Source organism: Musca autumnalis, unplaced genomic scaffold, assembly GCF_047663935.1.
Source record: "Musca autumnalis isolate F117 unplaced genomic scaffold, ASM4766393v1 scaffold_2, whole genome shotgun sequence".
NCBI classification, from domain to species: domain Eukaryota; kingdom Metazoa; phylum Arthropoda; class Insecta; order Diptera; family Muscidae; genus Musca; species Musca autumnalis.
The window spans coordinates 30,648,166-30,666,000 of record NW_027411755.1 but is presented as its reverse complement, the minus strand read 5'-3'; the positions used below and the strand labels follow the sequence as shown (position 1 = coordinate 30,666,000).

The following is a 17,835-nucleotide window of genomic DNA, read 5'->3' as shown; positions in this document are numbered from 1 at the left end:
ATTTTTTCATTAATCGTGGATTTTTTAAAGAATATTTTTTCATTAATCGTGGATTTTTTAAAGAATATTTTTTCATTAATCGTGGATTTTTTAAAGAATATTTTTTCATTAATCGTGGATTTTTTAAAGAATATTTTTTCATTAATCGTGGATTTTTTAAAGAATATTTTTTCATTAATCGTGGATTTTTTAAAGAATATTTTTTCATTAATCGTGGATTTTTTAAAGAATATTTTTTCATTAATCGTGGATTTTTTAAAGAATATTTTTTCATTAATCGTGGATTTTTTAAAGAATATTTTTTCATTAATCGTGGATTTTTTAAAGAATATTTTTTCATTAATCGTGGATTTTTTAAAGAATATTTTTTCATTAATCGTGGATTTTTTAAAGAATATTTTTTCATTAATCGTGGATTTTTTAAAGAATATTTTTTCATTAATCGTGGATTTTTTAAAGAATATTTTTTCATTAATCGTGGATTTTTTAAAGAATATTTTTTCATTAATCGTGGATTTTTTAAAGAATATTTTTTCATTAATCGTGGATTTTTTAAAGAATATTTTTTCATTAATCGTGGATTTTTTAAAGAATATTTTTTCATTAATCGTGGATTTTTTAAAGAATATTTTTTCATTAATCGTGGATTTTTTAAAGAATATTTTTTCATTAATCGTGGATTTTTTAAAGAATATTTTTTCATTAATCGTGGATTTTTTAAAGAATATTTTTTCATTAATCGTGGATTTTTTAAAGAATATTTTTTCATTAATCGTGGATTTTTTAAAGAATATTTTTTCATTAATCGTGGATTTTTTAAAGAATATTTTTTCATTAATCGTGGATTTTTTAAAGAATATTTTTTCATTAATCGTGGATTTTTTAAAGAATATTTTTTCATTAATCGTGGATTTTTTAAAGAATATTTTTTCATTAATCGTGGATTTTTTAAAGAATATTTTTTAACGTAGGGTTTTTTATATGGCCATAGTATCTAACATTTTACCCCCAAATCTAAAACGAAATTTTATTCACTCTTTATTAAACACCCTTTGTTGTTGTGTTTTCTTTATGCTTTTTTTTCTTATGAAAACTTTATTATAAGGATACACATTGACAAGCGATAATCCGACTTAATGACTTAATGAATTGGGATTAAAGCAGTGGTTGAGGACTACGTGGTCGTGTTGGTCGCTGTGGTGGTGATGGTGGTCGGGTTGGACTGGGCGACCGGCGTGTTGGACTGGGTGTTCTGCGAGTTGTTGGCGAATCGGGTACATTAAATCGCACAGTCTAAAATGGAAATCGGAAATAAATTGAAATAAATAAAATTAAAATTAATCAATGTAGGTAGACTTTAAAAGGGTGGAAGGTCACAAGGAATGTGTCACGCGGTGTTTCCATGTAAGATTAGAATTTTAGACAAGGAAAGTAGGTAATGATGACCAAATGGAAAGAAGTAAAATAAACGATTTTAGAAGCATTAGAAAAGGAAGTCAAAGCAATGTAATTTCTTAGGAGAGCTTTAGGCCTTAAAAATTCAGTCTTTCGCCGGGGAGGGAATGTTTTGAAATTGGAAAGGCGAGTGGCAAAACAAATCGGAATTTAATTGTATAAAATATTCTGTGACCTATTATGAAGTATTAACAATTTTCTCTATACATACCTTACTCTCCTTGTAAATTGGAATGCCAGCTTCAACTGCACTCAAAATCATCGCCACTAGGAGGCTCATACAAATAAAAATACTGAAGAATTTCATTTTTCCGATTCAAAGTGTGACGTTGGAAATTAACTTCTGAAGAATACTTTCAACTTCTTACACTGACAAGGCAGGGGCTTTTATAGGAAATTATTTCAATTCTAATAATGTTGCGGTCAAACATCAACAACAACACTCAACATATTTATGGTTATCTGGTTGTGGTGAATATTTGTTTTAAAAATAATTAAAACATACAAATAGTATGAAAATGCCATGACCATAAAAATATTCAATATTCTAAATACTTGTGGTTGGACAATTTTTATTTCTAATAATCCTGCGAGTACTAATAACCTTGGTATACAACACTCAAGAAATTAAATTAAAAACAAGTAAGAAAGGGCTATAGTTGGACGGGGCTGACAATGTCATAGCCTTTACCACAATAAAACCCTTTGTCAATAGTAATATAAACTTCTCTACCAAATTGTAAAGTTCTCTCTTAAACATTTCGAGTTTTATCTTCGTTTAAACAGACAGACGGGCGGACATCTTTGTATCTACTTAGAATTTTATGCTGAACAAGAAAATATGCACTTTATAGGGCTTTCAACGAATATTTCCATATGCTACAGACAGAATGAAAAACTTAAACTAGGCTTGAAAAATATTCTTTAAAAATCCACGATTTGTTTGAGGCTTGAAACATTTTTCTTTAAAAATCCACGATTTGTTTGAGGCTCGAAACATTTTTCTTTAAAAATCAACGATTTATTTGAGGCTTGAAAAAATATTCTTTAAAAAATCCACGATTTTGTTTGAAAAAAATATTCTTTAAAACATCCACGATTTTTTTGAGGCTTGAAAAAATATTCTTTAAAAAATCCAAAATTTGTTTGAGGCTTGAAAAAATATTCTTTAAAAAATCCAAAATTTGTTTGAGGCTTGAAAAATATTCTTTAAAAAATCCGCGATTTGAAAAAAAGCTTTTTAAAAAATCCACGTTTTGTTTGAGACTTGAAAACATATTCTTTAAAAAATCCACCATTTGCTTAAGATTTGAAAAAAGCTCTTTAAAAATCCACGATTTGTTTGGGGCTTGAAAAAATGTTCTTTAAAAATCCACGATTTGTTTGAGACTTGAAAACATATTCTTTAAAAAATCCACCATTTGCTTAAGATTTGAAAAAAGCTCTTTAAAAATCCACGATTTGTTTGAGACTTGAAAACATATTCTTTAAAAAATCCACCATTTGCTTAAGATTTGAAAAAAGCTCTTTAAAAATCCACGATTTGTTTGGGGCTTGAAAAAATGTTCTTTAAAAATCCACGATTTGTTTGGGGCTTGAAAAAATGTTCTTTAAAAATCCACGATTTGTTTGAGACTTGAAAACATATTCTTTAAAAAATCCACCATTTGCTTAAGATTTGAAAAAAGCTCTTTAAAAATCCACGATTTGTTTGGGGCTTGAAAAAATATTCTTTAAAAATCCACGATTTGTTAGGGGCTTGAAAAAATATTCTTTAAAAAATCCACGATTTGTTTGAGGCTTGAAAAAATATTCTTTAAAAAATCCACGATTTGTTTGAGGCTTGAAAAATATTCTTTGAAAAATCCACGATTTGTTTAAGGCTTGAAAAAATATTCTTTAAAAAATCCACGATTTGTTTGAGGCTTGAAAAAATATTCTTTAAAATATCCACGATTTGTGTGAGGCTTTAAAAAAATATTCTTAAAAAATCCACGATTTGTTTGAGGCTTGAAAAAATATTCTTTAAAAAATCCACGATTTTTGTGAGGCTTTAAAAAATCCACGATTTGTTTGAGGCTTGAAAAAATATTCTTTAAAAAATCCACGATTTTTGTGAGGCTTTAAAAAATCCACGATTTGTTTGAGGCTTGAAAAAATATTCTTTAAAAAATCCACGATTTTTGTGAGGCTTTAAAAAATCCACGATTTGTTTGAGACTTGAAAAAATATTCTTTAAAAAATCCCCAATTTGTTTGAAGCTTTAAAAAAATATTCTTTAAAAAATCCACGATTTGTTTGAGACTTGAAAACATATTCTTTAAAAAATCCACCATTTGCTTAAGATTTGAAAAAAGCTCTTTAAAAATCCACGATTTGTTTGGGGCTTGAAAAAATGTTCTTTAAAAATCCACGATTTGTTTGGGGCTTGAAAAAATGTTCTTTAAAAATCCACGATTTGTTTGGGGCTTGAAAAAATGTTCTTTAAAAATCCACGATTTGTTTGAGACTTGAAAACATATTCTTTAAAAAATCCACCATTTGCTTAAGATTTGAAAAAAGCTCTTTAAAAATCCACGACTTGTTTGGGCCTTGAAAAAATATTATTTAAAAAATCCACGACTTGTTTGGGGCTTGAAAAAATATTATTTAAAAAATCCACGACTTGTTTGGGGCTTGAAAAAATATTATTTAAAAAATCCACGACTTGTTTGGGGCTTGAAAAAATATTATTTAAAAAATCCACGACTTGTTTGGGGCTTGAAAAAATATTATTTAAAAAATCCACGACTTGTTTGGGGCTTGAAAAAATATTATTTGAAAAATCCACGACTTGTTTGGGCCTTGAAAAAATATTATTTAAAAAATCCACGACTTGTTTGGGGCTTGAAAAAATATTATTTGAAAAATCCACGACTTGTTTGGGGCTTGAAAAAATATTATTTAAAAAATCCACGACTTGTTTGGGGCTTGAAAAAATATTATTTAAAAAATCCACGACTTGTTTGGGGCTTGAAAAAATATTATTTGAAAAATCCACGACTTGTTTGGGCCTTGAAAAAATATTATTTAAAAAATCCACGACTTGTTTGGGGCTTGAAAAAATATTATTTGAAAAATCCACGACTTGTTTGGGGCTTGAAAAAATATTATTTAAAAAATCCACGACTTGTTTGGGGCTTGAAAAAATATTATTTAAAAAATCCACGACTTGTTTGGGGCTTGAAAAAATATTATTTGAAAAATCCACGACTTGTTTGGGCCTTGAAAAAATATTATTTAAAAAATCCACGACTTGTTTGGGGCTTGAAAAAATATTATTTGAAAAATCCACGACTTGTTTGGGGCTTGAAAAAATATTATTTAAAAAATCCACGACTTGTTTGGGGCTTGAAAAAATATTATTTAAAAAATCCACGACTTGTTTGGGGCTTGAAAAAATATTATTTAAAAAATCCACGACTTGTTTGGGGCTTGAAAAAATATTATTTAAAAAATCCACGACTTGTTTGGGGCTTGAAAAAATATTATTTGAAAAATCCACGACTTGTTTGGGCCTTGAAAAAATATTATTTAAAAAATCCACGACTTGTTTGGGGCTTGAAAAAATATTATTTGAAAAATCCACGACTTGTTTGGGGCTTGAAAAAATATTATTTAAAAAATCCACGACTTGTTTGGGGCTTGAAAAAATATTATTTAAAAAATCCACGACTTGTTTGGGGCTTGAAAAAATATTATTTAAAAAATCCACGACTTGTTTGGGGCTTGAAAAAATATTATTTAAAAAATCCACGACTTGTTTGGGGCTTGAAAAAATATTATTTGAAAAATCCACGACTTGTTTGGGCCTTGAAAAAATATTATTTAAAAAATCCACGACTTGTTTGGGGCTTGAAAAAATATTATTTAAAAAATCCACGACTTGTTTGGGGCTTGAAAAAATATTATTTAAAAAATCCACGACTTGTTTGGGGCTTGAAAAAATATTATTTGAAAAATCCACGACTTGTTTGGGCCTTGAAAAAATATTATTTAAAAAATCCACGACTTGTTTGGGGCTTGAAAAAATATTATTTAAAAAATCCACGACTTGTTTGGGGTTTGAAAAAATATTATTTGAAAAATCCACGACTTGTTTGGGGCTTGAAAAAATATTATTTAAAAAATCCACGACTTGTTTGGGGCTTGAAAAAATATTATTTAAAAAATCCACGACTTGTTTGGGGTTTGAAAAAATATTATTTAAAAAATCCACGACTTGTTTGGGGCTTGAAAAAATATTATTTGAAAAATCCACGACTTGTTTGGGCCTTGAAAAAATATTATTTAAAAAATCCACGACTTGTTTGGGGCTTGAAAAAATATTATTTGAAAAATCCACGACTTGTTTGGGGCTTGAAAAAATATTATTTAAAAAATCCACGACTTGTTTGGGGCTTGAAAAAATATTATTTAAAAAATCCACGACTTGTTTGGGGCTTGAAAAAATATTATTTAAAAAATCCACGACTTGTTTGGGGCTTGAAAAAATATTATTTAAAAAATCCACGACTTGTTTGGGGCTTGAAAAAATATTATTTGAAAAATCCACGACTTGTTTGGGGCTTGAAAAAATATTATTTAAAAAATCCACGACTTGTTTGGGGCTTGAAAAAATATTATTTAAAAAATCCACGACTTGTTTGGGGCTTGAAAAAATATTATTTAAAAAATCCACGACTTGTTTGGGGCTTGAAAAAATATTATTTAAAAAATCCACGACTTGTTTGGGGCTTGAAAAAATATTATTTGAAAAATCCACGACTTGTTTGGGCCTTGAAAAAATATTATTTAAAAAATCCACGACTTGTTTGGGGCTTGAAAAAATATTATTTGAAAAATCCACGACTTGTTTGGGGCTTGAAAAAATATTATTTAAAAAATCCACGACTTGTTTGGGGCTTGAAAAAATATTATTTAAAAAATCCACGACTTGTTTGGGGCTTGAAAAAATATTATTTAAAAAATCCACGACTTGTTTGGGGCTTGAAAAAATATTATTTAAAAAATCCACGACTTGTTTGGGGCTTGAAAAAATATTATTTAAAAAATCCACGACTTGTTTGGGGCTTGAAAAAATATTATTTAAAAAATCCACGACTTGTTTGGGGCTTGAAAAAATATTATTTAAAAAATCCACGACTTGTTTGGGGCTTGAAAAAATATTATTTGAAAAATCCACGACTTGTTTGGGGCTTGAAAAAATATTATTTAAAAAATCCACGACTTGTTTGGGGCTTGAAAAAATATTATTTGAAAAATCCACGACTTGTTTGGGGCTTGAAAAAATATTATTTAAAAAATCCACGACTTGTTTGGGGCTTGGAAAAATATTATTTAAAAAATCCACGACTTGTTTGGGGCTTGAAAAAATATTATTTAAAAAATCCACGACTTGTTTGGGGCTTGGAAAAATATTCTTTAAAAAATCCACGACTTGTTTGGGGCTTGAAAAAATATTATTTGAAAAATCCACGACTTGTTTGGGCCTTGAAAAAATATTATTTAAAAAATCCACGACTTGTTTGAGGCTTGGCAAAAATGTTCCTAAAAAAAATCCACGATTTGTTTGAGGCTTGAAAAAATATTCTTTAAAAAATCCACGATTTGTTTGAGGCTTGAAAAAATATTCTTTAAAAAATCCACGATTTGTTTGAGGCTTGAAAAAATATTCTTTAAAAAATCCACGATTTGTTTGGGGCTTGAAAAAATATTCTTTAAAAAATCCACGATTTGTTTGAGGCTTGAAAAAATATTCTTTAAAAAATCCACGATTTGTTTGGGGCTTGAAAAAATATTCTTTAAAAAATCCACGATTTGTTTGGGGCTTGAAAAAATATTCTTTAAAAAATCCACGACTTGTTTGGGCTTGAAAAAATATTCTTTAAAAAATCCACGACTTGTTTGGGGCTTGAAAAAATATTCTTTAAAAAATCCACGACTTGTTTGGGGCTTGAAAAAATATTCTTTAAAAAATCCACGACTTGTTTGGGGCTTGAAAAAATATACTTAAAAAAATCCACGACTTGTTTGGGGTTTGAAAAAATATTCTTTAAAAATTCCACGACTTGTTTGGGGCTTGAAAAAATATTCTTTAAAAAATCCACGATTTGTTTGAGGCTTGAAAACATATTCCTGAACAAATATTCTTTAAAAAATCCACGATTTGTTTGAGGCTTGAAAACATATTCCTGAACAAATATTCTTTAAAAAATCCACGATTTGTTTGAGGCTTGAAAACATATTCCTGAACAAATATTCTTTAAAAAATCCACGATTTGTTTGAGGCTTGAAAACATATTCCTGAACAAATATTCTTTAAAAAATCCACGATTTGTTTGAGGCTTGAAAACATATTCCTGAACAAATATTCTTTAAAAAATCCACGATTTGTTTGAGGCTTGAAAACATATTCCTGAACAAATATTCTTTAAAAAATCCACGATTTGTTTGAGGCTTGAAAACATATTCCTGAACAAATATTCTTTAAAAAATCCACGATTTGTTTGAGGCTTGAAAACATATTCCTGAACAAATATTCTTTAAAAAATCCACGATTTGTTTGAGGCTTGAAAACATATTCCTGAACAAATATTCTTTAAAAAATCCACGATTTGTTTGAGGCTTGAAAACATATTCCTGAACAAATATTCTTTAAAAAATCCACGATTTGTTTGGGGCTTAAAAAAATATTCTTTACAAAATCCACGATTTGATTGAGGCTTGACAAAAATATTCTTTAAAAAATCCACGATTTGTTTGAAACTTGAAAAAATATTCTTTAAAAAATCTACGATTTATTTGAGGCTTTAAAAATATTCTTTAAAAAATCCACGATTTATTTGAGGCTTTAAAAATATTCTTTAAAAAATCCACGACTTGTTTGGGGCTTGGAAAAATATTCTTTAAAAAATCCACGACTTGTTTGGGGCTTGAAAAAATATTCTTTAAACAAATCCACGACTTGTTTGGGGCTTAAAAATATTCTTTAAAAAATCCACGACTTGTTTGGGGCTTGAAAAAATATTCTTTAAAAAATCCACGACTTGTTTAGGGCTTAAAAAAATATTCTTTAAAAAACCCACGATTCGTTTGATCCTTGAAAAATATTTGTTAAAAAATCGACGTTTTTTTGGGGTTTGAAAAAATATTCTTTAAAAAATCCACGATTTGTTTGGGGCTTCAAGATATATTATTTAAAAAATCCACGATTTGTTTGAGGCTTGAAAAAAACTCTTTACAAAATCCACAATTTGTTTGAGGCTTGAAGAAATATTCTTTAAAAAATCCATGATTTGTTTGGGGCTTGAATAAATATTCTTTAAAAAAATCCACGATTTGTTTAAGACTTGAAAAAAACGCTCTCTAAAAAATCCACGATTTGTTTGAAGCTTTAAAAACTATTCTTCAAAAAATCCACGATTTGTTTGAGGCTTGCAAATTATTTTTAAAAAATCCACGATTTGATTGAGGCTTGAAAAATATTTTTAAAAAATCGTCGATTTGCTTGAGGCTTGAACAATTTTTGTTTGAAAATGCAAAATTTGTTTGAGACTTGAAAAAATATCTTTAAAAAATCCACGCTTTGTCTGAGGCTTGACAAAAATTTTCTTTAAAAAGTCCACGATTTGTTTGAAGCTTGAACAACAATTTTATATAAAATCCACGATTGTTTCAGCCTTGAAATTATTTTAGAGGACCCAATGCAGCCTTTAAATGTAGATTTTTAGAGGACCCAATGAATCCTTTAAACGTGTATTTTTAAAAGTACTTTCAGAGGACTCAATGAAGCCTTTAAAAGTATTTTTAGAGGATCCTAAGAAGGCATGTAACGTGGATTTTTAAAAGTATTTTTGGAGTACCCAAACAAGACTTTAAACGTGGATTTTTAAAAGTATTTTTAGAGCTTCCAAACAAGACTTTAAACGTGGAATTTTAAAAGTATTTTTAGAGCTTCCAAACAAGACTTTAAACGTGGATTTTTAAAAGTATTTTTGGGCAACCAAACAAGACTTTGAACGTGGATTTTTAAAAGTATTTTTAGAGCTTCCAAAGAAGACTTTAATGTGGATTTTTAAAACAAGACTTTAAACGTGGATTTTTAATAATAGTTTGGAGTACCCAAACAAGACTTTAAACGTGGGCTTTTAAATGTATTTTTAGAGGACACAAAGAACTCTACAAACCTGTTTTTTTTATATTTTGTTTAATTAATTTGCTGTCACATTTTAAAGTTTCCATTCATGACTCAATAATAGTTTCTGATTGGAGCCCGATTTGACTTATTTATGCCGCTATATAGTAATAGTGGTCTTGGTGGTCTTGGTGCAATTTTTGGTGATTTAGATCCAAAAAATCCAAAATTCTAAAAAAATTAAAAGAACAAAATATTATAAAAAACACAACAAGAGGATAAGTTTGGGTTATTTACTATTGCCAAACCACCGCTGAGCATTGTTGCCAACAAGAGACCGATGTAAATGTAAATTTTGAAATCTTTCATAATTAGTTTAATAGCCAATTAAGGCGTTCCTAATGAGAGACCAGCTGCTTCAGTTTGAATATCAGATCTGATGAACTAATTCGTGTTCAAAAAGTTTTGCCATAACCAGACATGTGATCGTTTTTTTATGTGATGAGCTAAACAGATTTCCAGTCAGGCTACATTACCCAGCCCCTACCAGACCCCCCACCATAATTGATTATTGAACTATGAAGGTACAGCATGCATGAAATCTGCCCCCATGAAAAACATTCTCAAACACGTACAAATAAATATTTAAAATTTCACATTTTATTTTTTGAAAATTCACAATAAGAATTTAAAACTCTCCCGGTCATTAAAGTTTTAGCAGTCATTAAAAAGTCATTGTTTAGCGCTTGATAAAATAAATGGATTTTTCAACAATTTGCATCTGTATAGGTCTATTGATGGCCTTAGCATCGTCTACTGTATTCGCTTTTACACGATCACAGCAAAAGGTTAGAATTGTACAGCAAACTCTTCATTCATTATGGAATTTATTTATGATTTCAGAAAGTACGATTCAATGTACCACCAATGTCAAGAGATCCACGTACTGTTGGTGGTGCCGAGTACTGGAGAAGAGCACGCAATTATTAGTTAAGGAGAGGATTGAAGGATGCGTTTTGTTTCTACACAAACAAATGCAGATATGGACGTGTAAAATTAAACAAATATTCTCTAAAAAAATTCAAGTTTTATTAGGAGGCTTAAACATATTCTTTAAAAATCCATGTTTTATTTGGAGGCTTAAAAATATACTTTAAAAAATTCACATTTTATTTGGAGGGCTTAAAATTATTCTTTAAAAAATCCACGTTTTATTTGGAGGGCTTAAAATTATTCTTTAAAAAATCCACGTTTTATTTGGGGGCTCAAAAATTATTCTTTAAAAAATCCACGTTTTATTTGGAGGCTAAAAAATATTCTTTAAAAAAATCCACGTTTTATTTGGAGGCTAAAAAATATTCTTTAAGAAAATCACGTTTTATTAGGAGGCTTAAAAAATATTCCTTAAAAAAATCCACGTTTTATTTGGAGGCTTAAAAATTTGTCTTTAAAAAGTCCACGTTTTATTTGGAGGCTTTAAAAATATTCTTTAAAAATCCACATTTTATTTGGAGGCTTTAAAAATATTCTTTAAAAAATCAACGTTTTATTTGGAGGCTTAACAAATTGTCTTTGAAAAATCCACGTTTTATTTGGAGGCTTTAAAAATATTCTTTAAAAAATCAACGTTTTATTTGGAGGCTTAACAAATTGCTTTGAAAAATCCACGTTTTATTTGGAGGCTTAAAAAATTGTCTTTAAAAAATTCACGTTTTATTTGGAGGCTTGAAAAAATATTCTTTAAAAAATCCACGTTTTATTTGGAGGCTTTAAAAATATTCTTTAAAAAATCAACGTTTTATTTGGAGGCTTAACAAATTGCTTTGAAAAATCCACGTTTTATTTGGAGGCTTAAAAAATTGTCTTTAAAAAATTCACGTTTTATTTGGAGGCTTGAAAAAATATTCTTCAAAAAATCTACTTTTTATTTGGAGGCTTGAAAAAATATTCTTTAAAAAATCCACGTTTTATTTGGAGGCTTGAAAAAATATTCTTTAAAAAATCCACGTTTTATTTGGAGGCTTGAAAAAATATTCTTTAAAAAATCCACGTTTTATTTGGAGGCTTGAAAAAATATTCTTTAAAAAATCCACGTTTTATTTGGAGGCTTGAAAAATATTCTTTAAAAAATCCACGTTTTATTTGGAGGCTTGAAAAAATATTCTTTAAAAAAATCCACGTTGGGTTGAGCCTTGACCTGTAGACCTATTCTGTAACTTTTATCGATTGAAAAGTTGTTAAAATTTCTTTTGTCATTGTAACAACTACAAAACAAACAAATGGAATTGTTGTAAAATAAACAATGAGTAAAGTTGTTAAAAAGTTACTGAATAGGGGGCTGGATAAAATATTTGTGGGGTAAATATGCAATAGTTGCCAACTTCAAAGTTTATAATCCCAGACACAAACCATTTGTCGTTTAGAATATTCACCATACCTAGGACAAATACCATATGTCGGTGAAGAAACTCACATCCAGTGATTGTTGCTAGAGGGAGAGAAGGTTGTAACTCAATGCAAATTTTCGAGTTTTAGATTAAGTCTAGGGCTTTTATTTTTCGGTATTCTTCCAGTAATATTCCATATGAGGGCCTAATATAGCACTTTTTTATCAATATAATAAAAAATAAATATTGATAAATAAAATTTTATATTTTATTTTTCCCTTTTTGTCTTTTCAGGTAAGTCTAAACCAAATCTTAGCATACACTCAAAAGTAAATAATGTTGTTGAACATGGAAAAACGTAAGCAGAATATTCAAAAGTTTCAGCTCTCTATCTCTCTCTCTCTGTTTGTTTGTATCCAAATCCCGATCGATTTTTCATTGGATCTTTCACAATTTTTGTATAACAAAAATATTAGTTGCATTTTCCTTCTTTGCGTACACCGTAGTCGATGTTTTCACTCCTTTCTGTTGTAATCTAAAACAAAATATTAAAGAATTTGGAAGTACTCCGTTGAAGAATATATATTTAATTTTCTTACGGCCTCTGCAGGATTGTTAAGGAGAAGGGTCATCATATATGCCAAGGATATGGTGAAGAATAATACGAATTTCATGATGTAGTTATTACGAAGACGGATTCTATACTGTGATGGAATACTTTGAAATCGACATTAAATAATGAAATTGTAGAGCGCTAGAAAATTATTTTCAGTTGCATGGCAATTTTAAATAAATAGTTGTAGTTTTTGTTGAGTTAGTTATACATTTAATTAGGTGAAAAAATATGCTAATGAACAATTCTATAGAAAGATAGATAGGTTAGTCCTTAAAATGGACTAGTTTTGTTTTATTTTAAGTGATTTTCCAAGCCATAGATGTTACCTGCCCAAAAGTAGGCTCTAACATTAGCTCTTTAGCCTAATGCTTAATTTGAAATATAGAGGACACTATAATATAAAAGTGGTTTAGAAGGAAAATCTGTCTTCAAAAGTAAGATGTTAAAAAGACTTCCGAACTTCAAGGGTCTTAGAGAAAAAGTTCCGCAAAAAGTTTAGAAAACGCATGGCTATATTGGAAACTTATTGACCGTAAGTTCAGTATGAATTACATCGATTAGTTGAAATTAAATTATAAATTGATTATTGGTTAAAGTGGTCCAAGAAAGATAAATAGTTTAGCCTACTTTTTGGGGGAATAATTAATATTTTAATCATTACTGGAGTAACCGTTTATTTAAAATATTGTTAGTCCGAAAAAAGGAAATGAGGCGGATTCATGGAATTATTTTTATTTCTTTTCATCTATTTGAAAAGTTAGGATGCCTTTTATATTCACACATTTAAACAAAAATTCCCATCAAGCTCAGTTGCTTGTCTGTTTTTACTTTCCTAAATTGAAGATCGAATAAGTGAGTAGGGTATTTGTGGGGTAACCATGCAATAGTTGCCAATTTAAATAGTTGCCTAGTTGAAATGTTGGTAACTCTGTGATTTGTAATCCTAGACACGAACAATCCAGTGGCAAGTATTTTCATCCTATCTAAGACACATACCTGTTATTAAATATTCTCACCACAGTTAACAAATGTTTGAGGAATTGCTGTTAGAGGTCGCAAGGTTTGGAATTGGTTTTATTAAAACTCGATATGGGAGACAGAACTTTGGACTAAAAGTCTACAATCCATAACTCTTGAGAAATTAATTAAGATTTTAATTTGATATTTAATGAGTATAATATTTAATAGCCGTAAATTTTTTTCTGTCACTCAACTTATCCTAGTTTTAATGATTACATTAGCCTTTCAGATTACCTCCCACTTTGCTTTTGGCATCGATTTGACCAGTAGCTAAGGTCAAATACATTAAAAAATCTTAGAAAATTAATTTAAATTTGTTTTCAAGAGCCGACGTTTTTAATAGTTTTTTTTGGAACCGTAGATTTTTATAAACAAATTTTAAAGAGCCGGAAATTTTTTAATAATTATGTTCAAAAACCGGTGACATTTTTTTCGCTATAAAAATGCTTTTACATATATTTTCCTATATTTCTTAATCTTCCATGACGTGTTTCCTGGGGTTGATGAGTAATAAGTGAGTCATTCACCACCTAACAAATGTTTAGATATAGATTATTGAAATAGTTACAAAAAGAACCATATGAGCGACTGAGCCTTTGAGAAAGGGTTAAATAAATAGCGAATGTAAGAACCATGTTTCCAGCTGGAATGTACAGTAATAGTGAATGGTTAAATTTTGGAAAAAAATTAAATCTTTTAAACTGCGACTTGTAGCACTTAAACGACTAGAAAGGATCTTTTCATATATTTCGAGCACTTCCAGAACGTTTTAACTGGCCTTTGATAATCAAAAAGTTAGTCAAGATATATATTATTGAAATAGTAACAACAAGAACCATACGATTGGCTGAGGTTTAGAGAAACAGTTAACTAAATTAGTGAATGTAAGAACCAGGTAACCAGTTAGACTGTACCGTAATGGCAAATGTTTTCAGCTTAAAAAATACTCTAGAAAAAATCTTAAACAGTGAATGTACCTCACTGGAAAGGATATTTTCTTACATGTCAAACATTTCCAGGACGTTTTGCCTAGGACTGATGATTTATCATTTAGTCACTCATCACGTAACAAAGGTATAGATATAGATTTTCGAAATAGCAACAACCAGAACCATATGGGTGGCAGTTGAGCTTTAGAGAAAGTGTTAAATAAAATAGCGAATATATGAACCAGACTATTCGCTGGACTGTATTGTAATTTCGTATGTTTTAGTTTTCAAAAATATTCTTAAAAACATATTAAACTGCGACTTGTAGCAGTCAACCGACAGGATGTTAACTAGAAATGATATTTTCCTATATTTCGAACCCTTCCAAGACGCTTTGGCTGGTCGTTGATGTTAAATCAGCCAGTCACTCATTACCTAACAAAGATATAGATGATTGAAATAGCAAGAACCAGAACCAAATGAGTGACTGAGTTATGGAGAAAGAGTTAAATAAAATAGTGAAAGTAAGAACCAGTTACCACCTATACTGTACTGTAAGGGCGAATATTTTAATCTTGAAAATGTTTCTTAAAAAATTTTAAACTGCGACTAGGTGTTAACTAGAGTGTATCTCTTCCATTATTTCCAAACTCTTCCTGGGGTTGACGATCAGAGCTATCATCCATTAAGAAATGTGGTAAGTATTTTCACCACATCTATGACACAAACCTGTAATTAAATATTCTCACCTTAATTAACAAATCTTCGAGGAATTGCTGTTGGAGGTCGCAAGGGTTGAAATTAGTTTTATTAGAGATGTTATGTAGCTATGCGTTCTTCAGACAAGCCACTGTTTTTTATTGTAATAGAATTAGAGCCGAGTCTCGACAATGTAGCTGCTGGAAAGGAAAAATTACTAGGTTATGGAGAAAATTCGTAACAAAGAGGAGAAGAGAGAGATACTAATTGTTGGGAATTGAAATATTTTTGTGCAAAAAGATTCCTTATAGAGAATTATTCATTATAAAAGTGTTAATTATAGAGAAGTTCATAATGTAACAAGGAAAATTGTCAAATAAATCTACAGGTTAATGGATTTATATGTAAAAAAATGAAATTTCGGTCCACTGATTTTATTATATTATTTCATATTGTTTATCTAAAGAACGATAACTCCCAAAAGAATACAACAACGGGTATTTAAAATATTTATAATTTTTTTTTTTTTTGTCTCTTTGAGTAGTTCTAATATTTATGAAATCGAATTATTAAAGATGAAAAAATTGCTTATCTGGTAAGCACAAGCTTAAATGAACCAGAACTTTCTTTTTCACTTCATTTAACTCGAGTTCCATCTTTTAGTGGAGTATTCTTATAACAACTAATACCATTGCAGACAGGAATCATCGGCAAAATCACGTTGTTGCCCTTCCTGATGTTTTGAGTCTTTCCTGGGGCAATCTAAAACAAAGACAAATTAAAGAAATTGACAAAGGAATTCATTTAATTTTCTTACGCCCTCTGCCAGATTATTAACAAGAAGGGCCATCATAAATGCCAAGGATATGGTGAAGAATAATGCGAATTTCATGATGTAGTTATTACGAAGACGTATTCAATACTGTGATCCAATTTGTATTTTCAAATCGGTTATAAACAAAAAAATTAGAGTGCGGTAGAAAATTATTTTATTTTAAAATAAATAGTTGTGGTTCTTTTATTGTTAATAAAGTTAATGAGTAGTTTTTTTTGTAACAGCAAAAAATAAACCAACTAATGAACAGTTTGACCTTAAAAGAGGTCTTGAAAATTTTTGAAGAATTTTAAAATTTTTTAATCAAAAATTAAAAAAATCACGGCTTAAAGGAAGCTGTGTAAGAATACGTTTATATCCAAGACTACCGAAAAAAGTGTCCATAAAAAGCCCACGGTTATTGAAAACACATATTAAAAAAATCACGGCTCTTTAAAATTTGCTCATAAAAATCTACGGTTTCAAAAAACACTGTTAAAAAACGACGGCTCTTGAAAAAAATTTCAATGAATTTCCTACATATTTTTAATGGATTTGGCCTTAACTACTGGTCAAATTGATGCCAAAGGCAAAAAGGGAGGTTGCCACAAAGGTGACTACATTAGAACTAGGATAAGTTGAGGTTCAGGAAAAAATCCACGGCTAAAATTAATTTCTCAAGAGTCATGGATATTAGTCTTTTAGTCCAAAGATTTGTTAATCATTTGGTTCTTGCTTGAACTATTTCAATAATCTATATCTATACATTTGTTAGGTAATGAGTGACTGATCATGAACCCCAGTACTGGCTCGAAATATATGAAAATATTATTTTTAGTTAACAAGTTACAGCTTAATATTTTTCAAGAGTCTTGGATTTTTTAAATCCATTTTTTCAAGAACCGTGGTTTTTTATAGCTTATTTTATCTTATTTTTTTCAATTGCCTCTTATGTGAGGATTTTAATATAGAATTTTTTCTGTGAAATGTGGATTTTTATAGATATTCTTTTTAGATATGCCTTAGCTTGCTTTTTCGTAAAAAATTTAAAGCAATTGATTTTTATTGCAAATTTAATGTTATTTCCTATCTTCACTTTTACAGGTAGAAATAAAAGTCGCGGTTTTTCACGTTTTACTTTCACTTTATTTACACACTAACACTTTAAGAGATTATTGACAGCTGAGATAAATACATCTTCTCTACAGCAGCTTATATACATTAATAAATTATTCTAGATCATTCTTATTCTAGATTTCTCTATTACCATCATGAAGAACTTTTCTTAAGGAACGACCACGAAGCTTCTAAACGATAAATTACTTTTGCATGTCGATTAATCGGTATTAACTAATTTATCGATTGCATAATTAATCTACGTACTTTAATGACATACAGGTGGCGTTGACTAAATATATGTGTTGCCAACATAGTGTTGAAATTCATTCACAATAAACACCTGCATGGATACAACTGAATATATCAGTTCCGACATTTTTCAACATTGAGTGAGTATGGATATGTAGAATGTAGTTTCAGTTACAAGTTGATACTGATACTTTTTCAAACAGGTATGATATGAGTTGGTATAGACAGAAAAAAGGAACATATTTGTTTATATCTGGTTTGTACAAACTGATATAAATGGATATTGGTGTGATACAATAAGTACTTATTGTATGTAGCCCAAACAAAATAGGAATTGAAATAGAAAAATTCCTACAGAGCTAAATTTTGGT

The 17,835-nt window shown here is 29.2% G+C and overlaps 2 long non-coding RNA genes across 2 annotated transcripts in view; both read left to right on the top strand.

Moving 5' to 3' along the window:
- The window catches only part of LOC141393851 (uncharacterized), a 394,506-nt gene that overhangs the window by 37,835 nt on the left and 338,836 nt on the right, over positions 1–17,835 (top strand). The gene's annotated exons all lie outside the window — the stretch shown is intronic.
- On the top strand, positions 10,319–10,803 carry LOC141392687 (uncharacterized). Its single transcript, XR_012409857.1, has 2 exons — positions 10,319–10,479; positions 10,535–10,803. It is a non-coding gene; the product is annotated as an uncharacterized lncRNA (long non-coding RNA).